Genomic DNA, 21,298 nt, shown 5'->3' on the forward strand with positions numbered 1-21,298 from the left:
CTGAAAAAACTCAAGATTTTAATGCTATGACATTTTTGTGCATAGAAATGCATTTGAGTCATTTTTAAATGGTTGCACAGCTAATTTCCCTTTGAGTTCTCCACAGTTGGATTCATTGAAATGGAGTCAACTGTGTTCACAGTGGTAGTATTGTAGTTGTGAAGGCTTTAGGCTGTAGATGAGACAAAGTTTGTAGAGAAAGGAATTATTTTTTATTAGATCAGCTAAGAGATGGAAAAATCGCACAATCTTTTGGGCACACAAAGCCTTATTTAAGATTAAAAAAAAAGTCTGGATTTGAACACTAGGGAGCAAGGGAGTGGAGAATTGTTCCAATAAGCCTTTTAAGATTGCTAAAATATTCCTTTTTTTTTTTTTTTTTTTTTCCTTCCTGCAAAAACAGTTAGTTGGCACATGATGGGGTAAAGAGCCATCAGGGCTACTTTAGGATGAGTCACGTAAGTGAGTTACACTTCAGGACTCATGAGGAACAACTCCACCCCAACTCATTACAAAAAAGCTTATATGGTGCACACCTTGCCTGCATACATACATCAGAGTGCACAAATGACTTTCCCTCTCCAGCTGAAACCAAGTGTCAGCAGGTCACTCTTGGCTAAGAGAACAAGTGGTTATTCCCAAAGGAAACCCTTTTTTCCCTGGAGTTCAGTTGACTTGGGCGTTTTTTTAGGGAGGCCAGTTTCTAAAAAAATAAATAAATGCAACAAATGCAGACATGAAGAGAAGTGTTACACATTTAGGAAGGTAGAAGAGAAGCTGAAGTAAAAGAATGTCACAGATCCAATTGGGAATAAGAATTACCAGTCCTAGTTTTTACAGTGATTGGGAAGTGCATAACAGACATGGTTCCATGTTTCTCCAAAAGAGGGCAAGCTCAGCTCTCCAGAACCCATTGTGAGAAGAAACAGGGTTGCTTCCTGAGGACAGTAATTGCAGAAAGAAGAACAAGACTAGTTACAGAAATAATGTACCTTTAGGAGGGAAAGCAAGAAGACTTAACTTGGGAAGATCATGTATTAAATATATCCTCAGTCAACCTGAGACAAGTTTTTTGGCCTCTTCCACAGAGAAGCTATAAGCGCTCCCTGCTAAATTGGCACTTCTTGGGCTCTACAGCATTCTTACACCTAGAAGAAGGGAGAAAAATCTCTTATTTAAGGTGACATTTGAGCTGAATTGAACACTAAGACATGCAAAGGCACTGGCAGAAAGTCACTTACCTTTGTGCTCCAGGCACTGCACAGTATTTTCAGGCTGATTGGGAAAACGCTACCCCAGTCTCGGGCTCAGAAAGGTCTGCAGCCACCCACCAGGGAGCACCAAATATGCTCAGTGAAATGAGGCAGAGTAGAAACCCCACAAACTAATCCAAAGAGAAAGTCCTTGCCCACCCCTTCCCAAAGCAGATGATGCTGGGTAGCTTCTCTGGTCCAGAGCTGCAGTAGGACCCTATCCCAAGAACAAAACTAAGGCTTTTTTGCTGCTATTTAAGCAAGGCCCATTGACACCAGAGATGACCCAGCCCAATTTCACAGTTGGCCCCATTTGTATAATAGCAACCATCAGTTAAGCTGCAAAGGAAGACTTTCGAGGCTCTGTTGCCTGCCTCTATTAACAGCATTTCCTCATTTAGCTCTCACAAGTTTCCTAGCAACATCCTTGCATGCACATTAACACATATATTAGATCTTGCACAGACACCTGTGGAAGAGTCAGCTATGGTGAAGGGCTGGAAAACTTTGCTTTTATGTTGACTTTGAGGGGAAACCAATTTGCTTCAAGAAGCAAAACTCTTCAAGGCAGCAAAGGCCACCCACACACTAACAAGACATTTGTAAAACCATGGAGCTCTCTTAGTGAAGGGAGAACCTGTTGCATATGATTTCATTATCGGCAGCTGCTAGGTAAGAAGGCAGTGGGCTATCCTTTCCCTGCAGCTTTCAAAGAAGGCAGCTGTCAATACACAGAATAAAGCTCTGAATAACACACACACAAAAAAAAAAAAATGTCCAAGTAGGCAGACACTGGACACAGGAGCAATAATTCATTTCTACACAACCTGTGTCAAAACCTTTGTCTCTAATATCAGCCTGTTTGGGTAAACTAGATGATATCTTTATTTTTCACCACCTGAGGCAGTGTCTTTCTTGCCTAAAATACCTAGTGGATGTGTTCACCGTCTCCAGTACTGCCTTGGTGAATCCGCCATAGAAACAGGACTTGTTCCAGTCTGCTGGGTGGGCTAAAACCTCACGCTTCATGCACCAACAGTGTCTACAGATCGGGAAGGTGAGGATTCACCATGTACCCGGGGCAAAAACTCAGTAACTAGCAGGAATGAGAAACTCCTGTTTCTTAAATCTCACTTGCAGCAGTGACACACTTGGGGATGAATAACACCCCAGCTGGGGCAGGGCAGAAATTGTGCCAAGTTCCTCATACCACTGAGGTATACCAGCACCTCCCAGGAGCAGCAGATAAGCAGCATTTACCTACCACATTTGCCATGCAAATAACACAGAACTGAATAACTGGCTTGGACTGAAATCCCTTGGAGGCTCCTCAGCAAGCTAGGAGCACTTTGGACCCCCCCTTAAGATTATCAAGATAACCTTGAGGTCACAAAACTCCCAGTCCACCTCACCCTGTGCTCCATTTACCTTCACTAGAGGAGTAACATGAACTGTAATTTTTCACTTGGCTGGAAAATGAGTTGGAGCACACTGAGTACCAACCCCGTTTCTTGCCCTGCTGAAGCTTCATGCAGCAGCGATGTGTACGATGCAAGAAAATTGCCTTGAGCTGAAGCAAATGCTTTAGGGAGAGCACTTCGCTTTTGAGGCAAAGAGAACATTGTCTTGTCTACTGCCTAAGAAGAGGTTTATGAGAAACATTCTGATTTTCTTCAGCCTTTCAGATGGGATATCCAGCCCTGGGATAGGCTGATGTCCATGGGCAGAACCCTTCAAACCTGGGGGTGAAACTGGTGTCTCACAGGTCTGTGTCCAGCGGTGATGACCTGGAGCAAAACCACTGCCAGGAAGCGTGCAAATGTGCATCTCTCTGATTAATGCTCTCAGCCTGCCTGTTGACAAAAGCAGCAAGAGGATTTGTAATGCCTAAGCTTATCATCATCACACTTTGAGAAAATCCCTCTCCAAGAGACACTGTAAATAAGTAAAGTTTTACAAGTTAACGGACTCTCCTAATTGAAGAAACCCTTGTAAATTAATAACATTGAAGCAAATGTACAAAGACTCTGCTGGCTTTCTGGAAGATGTCTAATAATGTCCACGTTTACTAAAGTGCCCTGAGGAGCTGGTCCCCAAATCTTATCGTAATTTGTTGAGACACTAATGATAACTAAGTTCTAGAGCTCTATTGTAAGAGCTAATGGATATAGGGGAAGGAGAACCACCAGTAAATCTTCCCTCCTGACCCATCCAGGTCCTTCCACTCCTACTCCCTTCCAGTCCCACAGTGAATGAGCAGCATCTCTTCTTCCTTCAAGGAGGTCCAGCAGTACAACAGTGAAAAAACATCCTCAGAGCTCCCTTCAGAGCCAATGTAGAAAGTCTCAGGGATATATCTGCATGTTGCTCTCCCTGCCAGAGGGCTCCACACCTCACAAAGACCATGTCCTCCCACCCTGAGTGAAGACATTTGATAATTAAGCAACAACTGGTGAAACATTAAATATTGCTTGGTTTCTATTGCCTTGTCTGATGTTCTTTTTGCTTTGCCTTCCCCCATTCCAGCTATTGCTAACTAAGTCTACCAGAGGAGAAACTGCAGCTGAGTGAATAATCCAATGTACCATTTTTTGAACAAACTTTGTCTTTCTTCGCTCATGGACGTTCACAGCAGTTCCTACTATTGCATTCACTGTTTGAAGCTTTTAGGCTATCCACACTGTATTTATTTTGACTTTAAAATCTGTGAATATTCGCTTGCTCCCAGTCACCTTGCTTGGAGCTTGCCCACCCATAAAATTGTCCTGGTGTTACATGCACTTAGTGGAGGCCCCCCCTCCTTTGCTAGCACTCTATAAGGATTGGAAATGACTTATGATGATCCAAGTTAAGTCTGCAAGGAAATTATGAATTAAAAGCAGATCTAAGCCACTTATAATAGACATGAGAGTGCTCAAGGAGGAAGGAGAGAAGGAGATCGTGCTGTTTTAACTAATCCAGGGCAGGGCTGTGTGTAAGAGCAGCCTCAGGAAATGGAGAGGTGCCTTCTTTCAGACTCAGCCATGCCAGTGGAAAAGGAGATATGCTTCACCTTGCTCTTGTTCCCCATGCAGGAGCATAGGGATATGCAGGACTACTGGGAGAGCAGTTCACAGGAGCCTTCCCAAATTCAAATCATGGGGGAACAAAATAGTTGAAAGCATCAAAATGGTTGATACGAGCTAAGCTGGATTGTTTTGCACACCTTGGGCCCAGGAATAAAAGGCTCACAGTTTCCCTGGCAGATTGACAGGGCTGGTAAATCCCAACAAAGCAGCAGTGGCAGTGTGTTGAAGCAGCTGTTTTTCCCATCAACACAGCAACCTCTGCTCACCTGTGGAGGCTTGGGGTGAAGGCAGCTGGCATCAGTCCCAGATCAAAAGCTATTTGGAAGCCAATGCAACAAGCACCATGTTTGTGGCAATGGCCTGCTGTGCCCAACCCAACAGCAGTGAAGGGAGGGATAAGGGCTTCCACCATGTGCAGCACCCAGCTCTTGGGCAAAATAGGCTAGACCACGGGGTCTAGCAAAGTATGGGACAAGGACCCCACCACCTGCTTCATCTAAACTAAATCATTAAGCCAGGCTGGCTGCTGTGCTCAAGCAGGTAGAGTACTTGTAGGACACGTAGGACATGGACTTGTAGACATACAGGGCATGAGAAGAAGAATGTTTCTAGTGGCCCACAAACTGCAGTTATTGCTGAGGGTCCTGGACTAGTCTCAGTCCTTTGTCCCTGAAGCAGTCAGTCCTGCTGACATGTCTAAGAATCCCTGAGATAGCTCTGAGAACACACAAGGGCTCCTGAGCTCCAGGGATTTCTGCATCCCACCTGTTCAGGTGAAAACTGATCATATACACAAGATGAAGCCTGTCTCAGGAGCTCTGCAGGGCTCTGTGTGCACTTGCATTAAAATGCCTTGAACTGGCAGCTCTCGTTTGGCATGGACCCCATACAGTCACAGGCAGTCTGGGTCAGTGAAACACACCTGATTTGTGACCCAGTTGGACTGAAAGGCTACAGCTGATAATATGCTATGCATTCATGCTGAACATGGATTCAAGCCACCTAATCCTGACAAGGGCTTCGATGCTTTTAGTTATAATTCTGATACAACTTAGCTTACCACTTCAGTAAACTCAGTAAATCACCAAGGCAGGGATTCATGAGTAGAAGGAACATGGGGTCTTTTCAAGATACAACTGTTCTGAACAAAACTTCCCACCTCCCATACCACAAACCCTGCAAGACACTTGGCGCCCTGGGTCCCCACTCCCCATCTCCCTCTCCAGGATCCATTGAGCAATGATGCTCACCTAGTTCAGACCTCTTTCTATAAACTCATCACCCAGAGGACAGACAGCTGCAAGTGATTTCTGCAGCCTGATGACATTTGACAGAGCAACACCTCTGGAAGAGTGTAAGAGGGAAATGAATGGATATGGGATGTCCAAGTCATGGTTCTGATAGCCTCCATATCCCATTCCCTTTGCCTTCTTACACATTGGATGTGTGCAGTAAAGTTCTGATCAAGGCCAAAGTGATAGAAGAGACTTGCCACCAGGTCTCCGATAGCTCAGCAGAGAACCATGCTTTGCCCTGACCACTCTTGGCCAAAAATAGCCCAGTTTTCCTCTGAACACATATGTATAGTGGGCAGGAGACCATGACTGTCCAGCTGCCTCCAACAACCTCCTGCCATGGGTAGCCCTGTGCCTAGATCAACCCCAAAGAAGCCCCAGGGCCTGGAGCTCACTGGTACAAAGCAAAGAAGCCTGGCAGTGTAGAGCAGCTACTGCAGTCACAGCTACCAAAGCCAGCAATTCTGCTGCAAACAGGCTCTCATCCCCTGTGAAGTGGCACAGCCCTCACAAATCCGTCTCTCTTTTTCCTCCTCCTAGAGTTCCTGGTCTCTCTTCTTCTGGGATGCATTGCTCATGGTTCTCTCCTTCAAGGAGTCCTAGTGAAGCACTCCTGCACTGAGCCCAGAGCAGTCAGCAGGACAGAGACTTCAAAAGCCTGCAACAGCATCTGCAGTCTGTGGGTTCAAAACAGGAGAAATATATTCCTTCTACATTACTAAAAGCCAAATTTCTTTCTGAGCTTGGCAAGCCAGAGATGCCGTGCCATGGCAAGGTCTTGTTCTTAACATTTAAATATGAGTAACATCCCTTTGGCAAGTAAGTGCCTGTCTGTGGTAGGACAAAGAAGCCTATTTTTTCCTTTTTTTTTTTTTTTTTTTTTTTTCACAATGCATCAAGCAAAAGAGAAATTTTACTTGCTTGCATCCCCAAAACACGCAGAAGAAAATACACTGCTGAACTATGGGCAGTCTTTAAGTGTCAGAATCAGTTCTCCATCAGTGCAATTCTACTCCAGGCTTATGGCATCTGCAGACTTACAAGCTGCATGTCCCACAGGAATGCACAGAGGAGGAGATGTTCATATAGGGGGAAATATGTATTTACAATATATCCGTGTTGTACAGCTGCACTGTGTACTATCATGCAAGCTTATCATTTTTTTTTAAATCAGATCATCGCAGAGAGGAAAAAGCTCAAATTCAATGGTCTAATGGAACTTCAAAATATGAAGGATGTTTGCTTTAAAAAAAAAAAAACAAAAAGTGTGAAAGCTGCTGATAAATCCAGCAAAATTGATTGTGTATGAAATCATTCAAGTCAATAGATATAAAGGTGAGGGAAGCAGTGAGAAACAGCAGTTAAAGGTGCTGATAGATAGAATAAGAGAAGATAAAGGAACAAATGAGCAGTGCTCCTCTCCTCCCAGAGGAGCTGAGCTAAACCCCAGAGCTCCTTGCAGCCTCATGCTACAGGGAAGAGGGACCCTAAGCCAAGCTGAATCACAGGACTGTCCTGGTTCTCACAAAAGCCCAGCCATGCCAGTTGCTGCTGGCCAGACTCCCAGCCATGCTTGTTTGGTGAATGGCTCTTTGATGTCCTCTCAATGGATTTCGGTGTGAGGGGACTGTGCCAAGGCTAGCTGACACACACAGGTGACAGTGTTTCAGTCCCCTGCCACCTCTGCTGGAAGGGCAAACCAAACTTTTCCAGGAAAGTGAGGCACTGCTCAGCCCTGGCTTCCCCCATTTTCATGCTACCAGTTGGTCTAATTTCTCTTGACGTTTCTTCCGTAATAGCAACAGCAACATGTCAGGATTAATTAAGCCAAACAGTGGGCTAATCTCAAAGGAGAACATACATCTGCCGTGATCTGCCCCCACCTAAAAGGCAAGGAGTCTTTCCTGGCACGAGGAGGGGAAAAGGGAGAAGGCAGTGGGAACAGCGAGGCATCATCCAGTGGAAGGAGCACAGTGAGCAGCATTTAGCTGGTGGTGTGCAGGTGAACACCAGCAAGGCTTCTGCACTTGACCTTGACATCAAGCACCCATGGCCCAAAGAGTGACCTAGAGCTGAGGAGCACAGCTGTGCTTCCCACAGTCAGGATGGGAAGGAAAGAAGGTCCCCTATGTAACCAACAACCAACACAAGATGTAAGCTACTTTTCATCAAGTCACCTTTCCTCTTCCCAACTGGGGCCAGGAGAGGGGTGTGCACAAGAGCATGCGCAGAGGTAAAGGATGCTCATACCTCCTCATAGCCACAAGAACCGAGCACTGGCCAAGTATCTGGCCATCTCCCTGCTCAAAGAAAATGACTCAGGCCCCAATTCCCATCTATAAATTGAGTATTGGATCATCCTTTCAGCTTAGCAGGTCTTGGTGACACTGAGTGCAGCTGCACCTGCAGAAACATGGGTTGAAGCAGGAGAAAGGGCACTTGGTGATCTCACACTATTTGGCCAGCGATGCAAGAAAACCATTAGAAATGACCAGGATGTTCTCACTTCCACTTCTTTGTATTTTCTTCTCTCAATGCCAGCCCTGCTGCCAAACCTTTCATCCTTCTGGAATTCAGGCAAGGAGCCATAGGTTGTCTCCTCCATTCTTCCAGTTCTGTATTAATTCATACATGCTGAGCCCTGTCACTTTCACCAAGGCAGCATGTGGCTCAGTAATTAGAGAAATTCACACAATTGTCATAATGTTTTAAGGCAAGAAAGGTATATTTTAGTAATAAAAAGGAGCTGTCTCAGTAACCAGCAATACATGTAAGACAGACATGTCATAACATCCTGTACAGATATAATTACCTTAATACTAGTGCTGGTTGATTATCAAAAATCCTGAATTGTGAATCACAGCCTTCTTCTTGATACACTCTGCATGATGTCATTGCATGTCAGTATCTGGATAACCATGGAAATGCTAGGCTGAATGAATTCTAATTTTAGCAAAGATTTACATTTGTCCAAAAGACTTCACCAATGGTATATTTATTATTGTGCTCTTACAATTAATCCTCTTGTCAGAGATCAAAGAGAGTTCAATGAATAATCAAGGAGGCCAACTACAGAAAGAATGACAAGGAATTCACTGCAAAACCTGTAAGTCATTAGTCAAAGCTGTTTATTAATAACTTTCAACACAATATTGAGAGAAAAACAGGACTGAAATGAAATTCATGTACAGAAAAAAAGAGTGTTACATAAGCACTGAGTGATTGAGCCCACTTTACTAGGTAGTAATACTGGAACAACAGTCTCTAAGCTGTGTTGTACAGATGTTACAATACAGGGTGTTAAAGGGTTTGACCTTATTTGTAATACTCTGCATCCTTCAAGCGCTAAGACAGTGTCTCAGATGAGATATTCAGTCATATTTCTTCTCCATTTCTATCAAAATAAAAATAGTTATTTGGCAGAAGGTCCACCAACCAAACCAGGCTGGGTATGGAAGAGAATAGAGAGTTCTTACAGGTCTGTGTTTTTTTTCTATACATAATGTTGTTGCAAACACCTAGAGCTGTGGATTTCCTTTCCTGGCATAATCCTGCTGTATATTGGTCTATGTATTATGCATTCGGATACAATGGTGTATAAAACAAATTCCAGTAAATCTCTTGTGCTCAGACATCTCCAGTTACACCAGGATCCCAAAATTCAAGGCTGACTACAAATCCAAGTCCATTCCATGCCCCACCACTGATGAAGAGCTCCATCTCTGTTGGGGTTCATGAAGAAGAGGCACTATATCTCCAGAGACATGGCATACAATTCTCAAGGTCACTGTACATCCTTAGGCATACTCCATCTGCATCCACACCCACCAGCTTATTGCACTTTAAGCCTGTCCACATGGTAAGTGGTTTTCTAATACTAGCCATAATTTTGCACCCAGTTGGCATGTGGAAGGCTATATTAAGCCCAGACGATTAATGCTGTGTTTGCTGAGAAGCAAGAAAATAGTCTCTGTGCTATTATACTCTGTCAGCTTTCCCAAACACTTCAGGCAACTAATTCTGAGGACTTTTTGACTGAATTGACATAAAATGCATCCTTCCCCTCTTGTTGCTTTTTAAATGCATTAGGCTATTTTTATACTGCTGTCTCAGAGGTCATTGGCAAGAGCATGTTCTGCTTCCCACCAGGCAGTCGAGGAAATTTATGAAGACAGTCAGGTCCCATTTGTTCTGGTCACCCTCGGTGGGTTTAAATGTCAGCATAACATGAATGAGCATCAAAATGTTGTTTGTTATCAGAAGCCCCCTGGATCTATACAGGGGGAGGTGTTTTGGAACAGTTACAGTGGTTGCTGCTTTCAAGAGATGCATGAAGAAAATATGGTCATCAGTAGATGTGAAACTGGAGAAAGGCCACCTGGAAAGAATTAAGAAAGCTGTAAGAAATACATCAGAATAAAACTTGACAAGCCATTTTTAAGATAGGCAAGGTGGGTGAAAAGTTTAAGAGAAGGACCTATTTGCATATACTTAGCTTCTGGGACTGAGTGTTTTTTGTGAACACATCATTCAGAAGACATTGCAGCACAGGACTCAGTTTCCAGAAACTTTCTCCATCCTCCTAGTGTGAAACAAAGTGGAAGGACTGCTCTTAAATATTTAGCTGATGCCCCAAGAATCTGAGATTATGCTCGGGTAACTGTTTTTACAGGAGCTTGCTATCTGTTATTGACTGACAAGGAGCACACCAAGGTGAGGTTTGCAGCTCAGGAGTGAGTCAAACTGTATGCAGACACAGCCAGTGAGGGATGTAGGTGTCTATGCTGTAGGCACCTGAACATGAACTAGGGGCCAAATACCTCTTTACAATCAGTGAAAACCAGTCAATGCAGGTGGTGGAGTCTGGAGAGCCACTAGGCTGACCAGTTGTGTCTATTTCAGCAAAAACTTACATCTCTCTCCAGACTCCACCACCTGCATTGACTGGATCTGTGCTGAGGGCAACCTCATAACGTTCCAAAAACCCACAATCGAGTGTTGGGTTTTGGAGCTAACTCGTGAAGTTTTGGAAATTCTCCCACAGCCAGAGGCCAAGGTGAAACACTTCAGTCATTCTCTGTCCAGCTGTCCTTGCCTTATCATTATGACCTGCGTTCCTTGTGTGTTGCAATGATTAACATTAGGTGTCTGCCTTCAAAGTGTTAATTGAAAACACAGCCTGACCTGGTATCAAATATGTAGGCTACTGCTTTGCAAACTCAGGTTGCTTTAAAACATTATAATCAGTGAGACTTTAATTTCTCTGACTCTTGTCATCCAGGCAATGGGGCTTCAGCAATTCTGAACAAAAATCAGTCTGAGGGCAATCAATCAGATCATTGATTTGTATGCATAAAATGAGGTATTGCTCAGCTGCAAGATTTTGACATCCACTAAACGTCAGATAAAGTGGTACAGTAACAAAAACTACAGGTTTAAACTCCCCACTGCAGATTAATTGTCTCAGCAGTATTTTTCCTGTCCGCAGAGTTGCCACTTCTTAACCAATAAGTGTTTTCCATATGGAAGCTGTATTTTGACGGCTGTCTTCCCATGAGCTTTGTGAATAGGCAGTTCCAGTGGTGCAAGCTCCTCACTTGGAACAGAGAGGGTGTTGATGAAAGCTGCTTTCAAGTCAGTTCAATCCCTCTTGGATCAAATGATGCTTTGGAGACAGAGGACCTTCTGTTGCAGCAGCGAGAACAGTTACTTGTTTTACTGTAGTTTACTATGTCAGCACAGTCATGTGCACAACACAACAGACAAAAGGGCCTACACCACGGCTGTTGTGCACCCCCATTTCAATGAGAATCCTAGAATATGTATTAGTTCCTTGTGGCTGACCTTAAAAAAAAGGACAAAGAATAGGGTGTTTAAATCTGATATCTCTGAACCTGCTGCTAAGATTACTTATTTATTTATTTATTTTGGAGAGAGCTAGCAGCTTTCCAAATGGCCAAAGGGGTAAATTAGTTGTAGGCAATGTAATTTCTGATTAGGCAGAAAAGTGTGGTCAACAAGAAAAAAACAGTCAGAACATTCCTTTCTTGCCATCCAAGATGTCCTAATATCTGAAGTCATTGTGTATGCTGTCCTTCTCATTCCTGACATATTCCAAATTGGCAAATAATTCCAGGGCCCTGTCCTCCTCTCTTGCCGGATTGCTGGGCCAGCTTCTCAGCTCAAGAACTTACTGGTGGAAGTTCTTGGAGGATCAGGTATTTCATGTCTGAAGACTGTCTATTGCCTTTAGCATTCGCATAAATAACTCAATAGAAACTTCAATATGATAGACTGCATCTTCTTTTTCAGATAGAAAATCACACCTGGTGACGTGATTTATACAAATGCAAAGTAGCCATTTGCCATGTAAGACAGATGAACACTGTGAAGATCTTTTCATGCATGTTTTTGGAAAGCTGAAAAGCAGTCTATTACAAAATCAATACAAAGGCTTCGACAAAGAGGGAGGAAACAGTCTGTCCTCCATTTTCTGGCTGTATAGGACAATACACTGACAAGCTGGATGATGTCAATGGAACACTGGAAGAGTTGCTCAGAGGTGCAGAGACTCCATCACTTGGATGCTTTGAGAATAGGTTGTGCAGCTGGCAGAACGAACAATGGTGAAACAGACCCTGCCTTTTGGAAGAGGATTGATTGGGATAACTTCTCAAAGTCTATTAAAGCTGACAGGTCAGTAAACATTCCAGGATCTGGTCAGGATCAAAGCCCTCTGAGCAAGCCATTCCAGACAGGATCACGGATGCATTAGTTTGAGACCCACAGCCTGTGCTGCCCTTAATTCTGCATTCCCAAACATCGGCTGGAGACAGCAGGGGTTCAAATCCGTGGGAAAAACAGGAGTGGTCCTTCATACTCAACAGCGAGAAGCAACTCGGGTTTGGGTAGAAAAGAGCTCTCTGACTCATGCAAAAACATTGCAAAACCCTTTATTTGAGTTACTTGATGCAAAATATCTTTGCTCATTGGTGCTTGATGCTGGAGCTGCTAAATCAAGTGCATTACTTTCTATAAATGCTTCCTATTGTCAGTGGGTTGCCTCTTCCTTATGACCATTGTCCCTTCTGTTGCTACTGAGGAAAGAAACATAGAAGAGAGCTTTTGTTTAATGAGCCATCACATTTAAACATCATTTGTCTCATCTGTTTTCCTTTTCTCATCTACCTTTGCTCATTACACTCCACCCTGCCTGGCTGTTAACAGCATAATCATGAGGAGCGACATCATCACGAGATTCCCTGTACCAGAGTGATGCTGCTACCTGCTGCTTTCCCCCTATTCACCATCTCTGATGGGACTGAGTTTGCCTAGTGTCAGGGCCAGGGTAGCAGCAGCTTCAGAGATTACTTCCTCCAGAGGACAAACAGCTGGAACTGTGTTTCCCCATACGGAGTGTGGTTTTGGCTGGATTTTCTTGGTGCTGCCTGTGACGTTCACCTTGTCCTTTCACACATCTGTCACAGCCAGTCGCCAGCTCCTTGCCTCTGAAGAGGGCATGGGGTGAGGGAAAGAGCCAGCAGTCTGTTCTGTACAGATGGCACATCAGCTGTGGTAACACTCAATGGGGACAGGGAAGAAAAACAGAAGCAGCAAGGTGGCAGACTGGTATTTACACAACTCTGCAGAGGTGCTGCAGGAGATTCCCCACCTTAAGGGTCCTCCTGTGTTTTCTTCCCTGGCCAGGAACTGCAGCAGGTCTAAGCCAAGCAACCAGGAAAGCAGCATCCTCAATAAAAGCGCAAGGATTAGGGGTAATGGAGCTGCTTGATCCAGTTGCAGCTAAGACTGCAGATCCCAGACAGAGTTAGTGGCAGTAATGATCTCCATAGTTCTCACCTTCATGTGCATGCTAGAATCTGAGCCAAAAAATTACCCTCGCATCCCCAAGTCCCTTGCTGAGTCAGTTTTGGGGGCAAAAGGTACTCCTATTGACTCTCACCATGATTCAGTTCCGTCAGGTGGAACTACAATGAAAACTCAGAGTCTATGTCTGATACTTACCACCATGGCTTAGACTGCCCGTATCTTCTCAGGTGTCCAGCACCGCGACATTCAGATTCTGGTGGCACTTCTCATCTGTGAAGGCAGTACCAGAACCAGAAAGCTGCAGCAGTACCCAGTGGTACCTGTGGCTTGCCATGTTGTTCACATGAAGGAGCTTGTCTGTTGAGTTTGGTTTGGAGATCATAGTAAATGAGAAGGTCAGGACCCCAGCAGTGGGAGGTGCCAGCTGTGGAGCCAACATTCTTCTGGCTTGTGTGCAAACAGCTTAGTCTGGAATAGCTGTGGGGGTCAGTGACTCTACAGTGCTAATAGGAGGTCTCGTTAGTCCTGCTATACAGGCAGGTCCTCAAAGGAAGTGTCCACATTGCTGTAGTGTCCACAAAGCTGTACCACCATTAGCTGGCTCTTTATGTTTCTGGACTATACCAGTCGGATTGAGTTTTTGCACGGTATTACATCACAGGATAAATTGAAGAGCCTCATTACAACAGAACACAGAAAACTAGCTCTGAGGAAGGCATATCTGAGAATATATCATAGCCTCAAATCCCTGTGAAGAAAGTCAAATTTCAGTCTTCTTCCCAGACCACTCAGAATACTCAGCAGACACTCTGACCCCCCCACCAGTGGGAAGGTTAGAATCAACCTCAAATAAAGACAGCTCAACCTCAGTATGTCAGAGCTGAACAGCCCAGGGCAGCCCCTATGAGCCTGCCTTGAGGTCACCATAGTAGCTCTGAGAATGGGGGTGTAGTACTGTTGGGGGTAACCCCATCTGCAGTGCTGTACACATCCCAGTACCAACCGTCAGCACAGCGGTGGTTTCAATCTGCAGCCAGCCACTGCCTGGTCTCAGTGCCACGACATAGGATTCATAGTGGTATGGCTGTTAAAAGACCTTGGATGTTTATTGCAAAAGGGCCAGAGATGAGCAAAGCTGCAAGCCATGTACCTATAAACTTACCAACCTATCTGGAGGTGAAACATCTACTTCCCTGAGGTTTAATCCAGTGAGCTCTACAAGTGGACTTGACCTCCTCCATAGAGCAACCCTACTCCAGTCTTACAAAGACACAGAGGAGTTGCAAATCCCCAGTACTCACTAGATGTTCCTGACCTCCCTCTCCTCTTCTTCCTTCTGACCCAGGCTCTTCCAACCTTGTTAATTATTCTGTATACCTTCCTTTCAGAGGGAGGGAAGAGACTTTCAGGACACTGTGTCCTATGCTGGTGCAACACAACTGATTTCTCTTTTATGAAGGGCTTGATCCAGTGCCAGGGAAGTCTCTCTTGCTCCCATTTGGTTCTTGTTGTCCTCCAGATCCAACTTACTATTTCAAAGCTACATCCTTCTTATGCAGCAATACCCTCCAGCTTTTTTCTATGTGGGAGAATTTTACCAGTGTAAGCTAGGTTATGAGACTGAAAACTATGTAGTTTTACTAGTGAATATATGAATAAAAATTCCTTTCCTTCTTAGTCTTAGTGATGTTTTGGAAGAGGCTTAAATTAAACCAAAAAGTCATTTATTCTGACAGAATGCCTGCAGGGGACATAAACCACTAGTGCCTTAATTATGCTTGTATGCTCATTTTGATTGCTTTAATGTCTTTAATTACAGTGGTAACACTTTTCCAGTTTAACAAGCTGGGAAGACAATTTGGCTCAACCAAGGAAGCTGGAGCACGGGTTATGGGAGATGTACAACACCTTCCAAAATGGCTTGCTTCTGCCAGCTTGGAAAGAAAGAATGCTCTCGTTGTCATGCTGTTATGTCAGCCTGTTCTTCCTTTGGGGCACTGATGAGGCAGCATTTTCAATGGCAATGCAGTGGCAATGAACATGCTGTTATTGCCACTTTTGGCAAGAAAACTTTGTGGGCATATACAGAATCTTGGAAAATAAAGTTGAAAGAAACGTCAAAGAACTGTCTGTGCTCTCCCTCCAGGAGAAGACAAGATCATTTTGCCATTTTCATCCAAACTCCTCTAGAGGCAGAAGGACCCAAGCCATTTATTCTTATCTGTCATTACTGTACCATTAGTAAAGACTTCTCAATATCTAAACCGATCTTCCTTCTGTTTAAGCCAATTACATATTGTCCTATCCTGCAGGAGCCACAGCAAAAATTATCACTTTGAAGCCCATTAAGGCCAATACAAATTAAATAGCAAAAACTAATCTGTGAGTGATATATCCGACAACCGATATTTATGTGCATCTAGATGGAAGCCACAGCCTGGACTATTTTTAAGGGTCCTCAATAGACTCTATAAAGTGCTAAAAAAACTTCACTGCGGACAATTTAAACCCAATTTGCTTAGATAGAAGAGATGGATGGGAGTTTTTCCTAGTGCTTGCAAAGATGTGTTTGACTTACATCCAAATGCATGTTAATTCAGATCCCTTAATAACACAGTCTGAAATAGAATTTAATTGATAAGCAATAGATGATATTTATATCTTAGCAAATTTAATCCTAAGTATCTGACTCCATTTGAATGCTAGCAAGCTTTGAATTCAGTGCTATTTAGCATCCTCTAGAGGTATAATTGCTAACAGAATGACCTCTATTGGCATTCTTTTCCAACAGATGCTATGAAATAGTATCTCCACTCTCCAAGGAAATGATCACCTGGAAGAGGTCACTCCCAGAGCTAACAGCACACCAAGCTAAAACCTACACCAAACTCAAGATTTGGGCTGGGGCTAACAAACTAGAGTGTACTGTTCCATGGAGGAAGCAGCTGACATCTTCCAAACAGTGAAACATTTCCAGAAGTCGGCCTCTGAAGAGCCAGCATCCCCTCCATCTGACAATCCTATTTCTCCCTCTGTCCTCTATGCCATCAATACTGCTCCTGTACATTTAAATTTGTGTATTCCCTACGCCCCTGCACACATGGACTTTAATTCTACAGGAAGAACTGTTTTGTTCTACCTTAAACTGTTAATCATCTCACCTTTCAGGAATGTATCTTTGGTGAAGAGCAGAGTATGGCTGTACTGCACTCCTATGCCCTTCCAGACACCATCTATTTGTGAGGAACAGTTTGAGTCAGAACTAGCATCTTCAGATTTTAAAAGACCTCAGTGGATTGTCTTCCAGGAACTGGATGCAGGAAGAGTTTCTAGTCTCTCAGTTCCAAGAAAGCAGTATATAGGGTCAGCAAACACTGGAGGCTGTATTACTATTTTTCTTTGAATACAAGTTCTCCCTTCCCAATAAAGAACCTTAAGGGCTTAAGAAATCCCCCAAGAGCTTTACTTAGGGCTTTACCATCATTGGAAAGTTCTGCTTCACCCTTCCTGCCTTTGGTCCTTAATCCCTGGAGCAGCTGAGAAGACAAAATGTGGCTGATGGTTACTAGTTTATTCTCCCTGAGCAGGTCAGTGAGACACAGCACGAATTCACAAACAGTAACTCAAGTGCTGTCTGGAGATGTCAGCGAAGAACATGACTTTGCTCCTTGGCTCGGTTTCTGGAGGCACCGCCAAAAACTCCAGTGCCAAGGACAGGCAGTGTTGGGTTACCTACACATTGTAGTCTACTGTACATCTCAGCGACCCCCATCCCTATCCCATGACAAGTAGGGAAGTTAAAGTTGTCATGTATCAATCTAAATTGTATTTTTATAGATGCAGTCAAAGCAGAATGTAGCACTGCTCATCTCAGCTGACACTTCTTACATCAACTAGTTCAGCTAGTTTCCAGCCTGGCCAAAAATAAAGGCTGTGTTAAAGCACATCATTAACAGTTGAGATAAGCCAACAATTACCAGTCCATCACACAAGATATGCCAAGATTTGGATACATTCTCATGGCCTAAAAGGGTATTGTCACCATCATTCATTGCTGGGTCAAGACAGCCCAACTAGAACAGCAACAGGAGCATGGGATGGGGAAACAAAGACAGAAATAAATGGAATAATGCTTAGGATAAGCATATTACTCTGTTAGCAGTTCAACCCCATTTTCAGTCTTAGTCTCAGACCCTACACATGTTCTGGTCTCTACACAAAAACCTCTTTATTTCCTATTCAAAATACTGAAGTCATGTCTTTAAAGTCAGTGTTAAAGTCGGTCTTTGAGTCAGTGTTTTCTTTTCCTGATTTATCATTTACTAATCTCTTTTATCATGTCTTGAGAAACTTGCTGGTACCTATACTGCCCCTGTCCACCCATTATTTTGGAAGATCACTCCTTCCTAGCCACCAACTCCCTCTGCTTCCAGAAATCAGGTCTGATTTCTGTAGGCACCAGACCACTCCTGTTTCTGGAAATAACAGGAGTTATTTAGAGCCAGGTGGAGCACACACTTGACCAGGCCCTGTGGGTTAGGACATTCGTGAAAGCTAAGGTAAATTAACCAAAGATGTGAAATGAATGCACATGAATTAAAACATGTTAAACCTTGTGTGGACATTCGAGGATAAAGTGACCTTGCTTTGCTTTGTTTAATTGTCACCATAGTGAAAGGATGCTGTTTTCCTCCTGTATTAGAGCACCCACACAGGGGTTTAATGCACTTCAACTTCTGCGCATTAACTCACACCTCACACTAATTTGTCTTAACTCCCCATGTAAACAAGCCCTCAGAGGACTGTTTTTTCCCTCTCTCATGTGACAGTTCACTTTATCACAAAGTGAAATGTGTTGAAGAAAACTATTTGCAGTGAATTTTCCTTCAGTTGTGCCTGCAGTGACATCTTGGTTGTGATCTGCTGCAGAACTTCTCCCTCTGCCTAAGTTTGTCTGCCTTTTTTCCTCCTTACAACAGCTATATTAGAACAGCTTATAATTAGTAAAGCACCATCCCTTTACCAGGCAGACAGGGACCGTTGACCTGATCTAGAGGTGGAGTATAAAGGGGATCCAGTGAGATTAAGTGCTGAGCTCTGGTTCACATAAAATATCTGCAGCTGAGCACAGAAACTATCTATATCCAGGCCTGGAAACATCTTTTCTCCCCCCTCAGTTGATTTTTTCCTCACTAGAAATAGTCAATGAGCTTCTGCAAACCTCAGTATCATGCTAGTTCTGTGGGAAAGAAAAAGAGAAAAAAAGTACTGCCATCTCCATGACTTCTGTGTGGAGAAATATCTTTCCCTCTCACTCTCCCCCTTTTCCTCCATCCCCTTTTTTTTACATGAGAGCTGCAGGAGAACTTCACATTAAGACACTGAAACCATCACAGTTGGAACAGACAAAGCCAGAGTGAGGAGGGAGGTGATGGAGGCTGAGACAATGTATTTTTAGTCATTTCGATGAATTATGGAGACGTGAAGTTGATAATTTATTGAAGAAGGGAAGCGGGGGACTCTATGTAAATGTTTTCAGATGAATAATTAATGTGACTTTCTAGCATCAGGGGGTCTTTAATTAAAGCCTCTGTTAAACAAGGCAAGTCAGATGGGCCCAGCTCCTTGCAGCAGCTAATTGCACCTTTCCCATGTACAGCTACGATGCAGAGATGAAGCATCATTTGCATCCATAAAGAAGGACAGATCCCACCTGGGGTGAGTGGTGGGAGGCTGTGGAGACCAGCTCAGTGGCCCCAGGACTGCGGTGGTTTGCATCACATTTTAAATTAATTTGGCATACAGGCCAAATCAGGGGGGAAGCTGGGAGAGGGGAACAGGCAGATCAGAGGAGGGAGGGGGCACTCCATACTTTGAGGAGCACAAAAAGCCACTCACAACTCTCCAGGGATTACAGGCTTTTCAAGACAGGGCTATCCACGGTCTTACTGTCACTGTGTGATATATTTGTCTCCCAAAAGCCTGTCCCATACCATGTCTGTCCAATACAATGGTGGCTCTTTGCCCCATGGTGAAAGACAGGGTCACAGCACAGGAATATGGCAGCATTTGTAGGCAAACCTGCATTTTCCCTCTATCCTATTGCTGTTTTTATTCTCACCATCCTCCACAAACACCACTCCCTCAGGTGAACATCAAGCCTCGACTCTCCCTTCCTGCAGGGAGTTCACAGCTAATGTGGAGAGTGTGGGATAAAAGTTCAGCATAAACATGAGTCAGAACAGAGCATCCGCTCCCTCTAGTGCCAGGTGATGCTGAGACAAAACTAAAGCCTTCTCTCTTACAAGCATTTGGCATCCCAGAAGGTCTATGATTATTTCCCATGGGGAAGTATAAAACCTTGACAGCTTTAGGCTTCAGAAGTTAGAAATGGGGCAATCACAGAATGACAGAAGCTGCCCCAGTTAATATCACTGAGGAACTTCCAGTATAAGACTGAAGTTGGCTTCTTTCATTCCCCTAGGAACAGGAGGTGAGTTTCCAAACAGAGGGCCGAAGTCTTGTTTTTTTTTTTCAAGAATGATGTCTAAATTAGACACAGATTAATTAGTTTTGACACCTTGGCAAAGAAGCAGTGTCTCACATTTTTCATTCATTTTTACTGCCAATAACATTCATGATAACTTTATAAAGGGAGGAGGGAACAAGAAGAATACAGATGAAGGTTTATTTTTAATAGAAAAGGTTAAACCTAAAGTGTGGTGAACAGGTTTCCAAAGAAATATTCCAAAACACAGAACCTACAAACACATTTCTTTCCTGCCCTGCCGAAGATGGAGCTGAAGAAGACCTCAGGGTGTTACTTATTCCGTGTACATCAGCTGTGAAAGGGGTTTGCTTAACCTGCTACAGGTACCTGTCTCCTTTCTGAAGCCATTCTTGAGGTATCCCCTTTTGGCCCTGGGTACAAAGACGACCTGCAGAGCATCCCCTCATGAAACGTTCCTCTGTTCTCTGCGAACACCCAGATTTTCAGGAAAGCACCAAATTTTTGGGATTCCTGGCATGTGTTTTCTGTTTGTTCACACCAATGCTCCTGACAGGTCTGACGTGCCTGCGAGCTCAGTGCTTTACTGCTGTGTTCTGGGGAGGCAAGCAGTGCACGAAATCTTGGAGGATGCACTCGGAGGCCCTGCAAGCAGCTACGAGGCTCTGCTGCTCTCTGCTGGGAAATGCAGGCAGAGCCCCAGCAAGAGCTGGATTCGCCAGCATGCTCTGGCTTGGTCCCCGCACACACGAACAGAGGCACTGCATGGAAACAGACACTTTGGTGCAACCTCTCTCGCAGCATCGCTGTCAGCTCCGGGCCCACATCAAGGACTGTTGGTGTAAGTCAGCACCCCCTGCCTGCCTCTCTCCCCTCACATCCCAGCCCTCCCCACCTCATTTGGGAGCTAGCTGTCTCCACGATGCTCTGCTGCACTTATAACCACTCTCCTCCCAGCTTGTAAATAACTTAATTTCTCAGCAGTCCCCTGAACAGAGGGCTGAGCAATTACAAACATGCGGGACAAATCTTAGGTCAGTGTGTGGATAAGCAGAGACTCCAGCCACCCATCCCCCTCTGCAGCCTGCTTTTCTTAATGATTGGTCCATGCCACAATGCTGCCCTTTGCTCTCCAGACCTCAGGAAGGTTTTAACTATGCCCAGCTGCAACTGTGCAAAACCACAGGTCGGAGAACCTCAGAGCCACAGCGGATGAGGAACCATGAGGCCATGGCCTCGGGTATCGGCTGGGTTGCAACAACCTCATAGACAGTGTAGCAGGTGAGCTCGCTGCCCTGTCCAGCAACCTCTGTCTGCCAGAAAACAGCTCTCACACCCAGGAGG

The 21,298-nt window shown here is 44.3% G+C and overlaps 1 long non-coding RNA gene across 1 annotated transcript; it reads right to left on the bottom strand.

The window, feature by feature from the left end:
- Positions 1–203: 203 nt before the first annotated feature.
- Positions 204–1,495, bottom strand: LOC121079085. Its single transcript, XR_005824880.1, has 3 exons — positions 1,242–1,495; positions 993–1,148; positions 204–703 (listed from the first exon to the last, which is right to left on the bottom strand). It is a non-coding gene; the product is annotated as an uncharacterized LOC121079085 (long non-coding RNA).
- Between the last annotated feature and the right edge of the window lie 19,803 nt (positions 1,496–21,298).

The sequence above is a fragment of the Cygnus olor genome, chromosome 1 (assembly GCF_009769625.2).
Source record: "Cygnus olor isolate bCygOlo1 chromosome 1, bCygOlo1.pri.v2, whole genome shotgun sequence".
Classification (NCBI taxonomy): Eukaryota; Metazoa; Chordata; class Aves; order Anseriformes; family Anatidae; genus Cygnus; species Cygnus olor.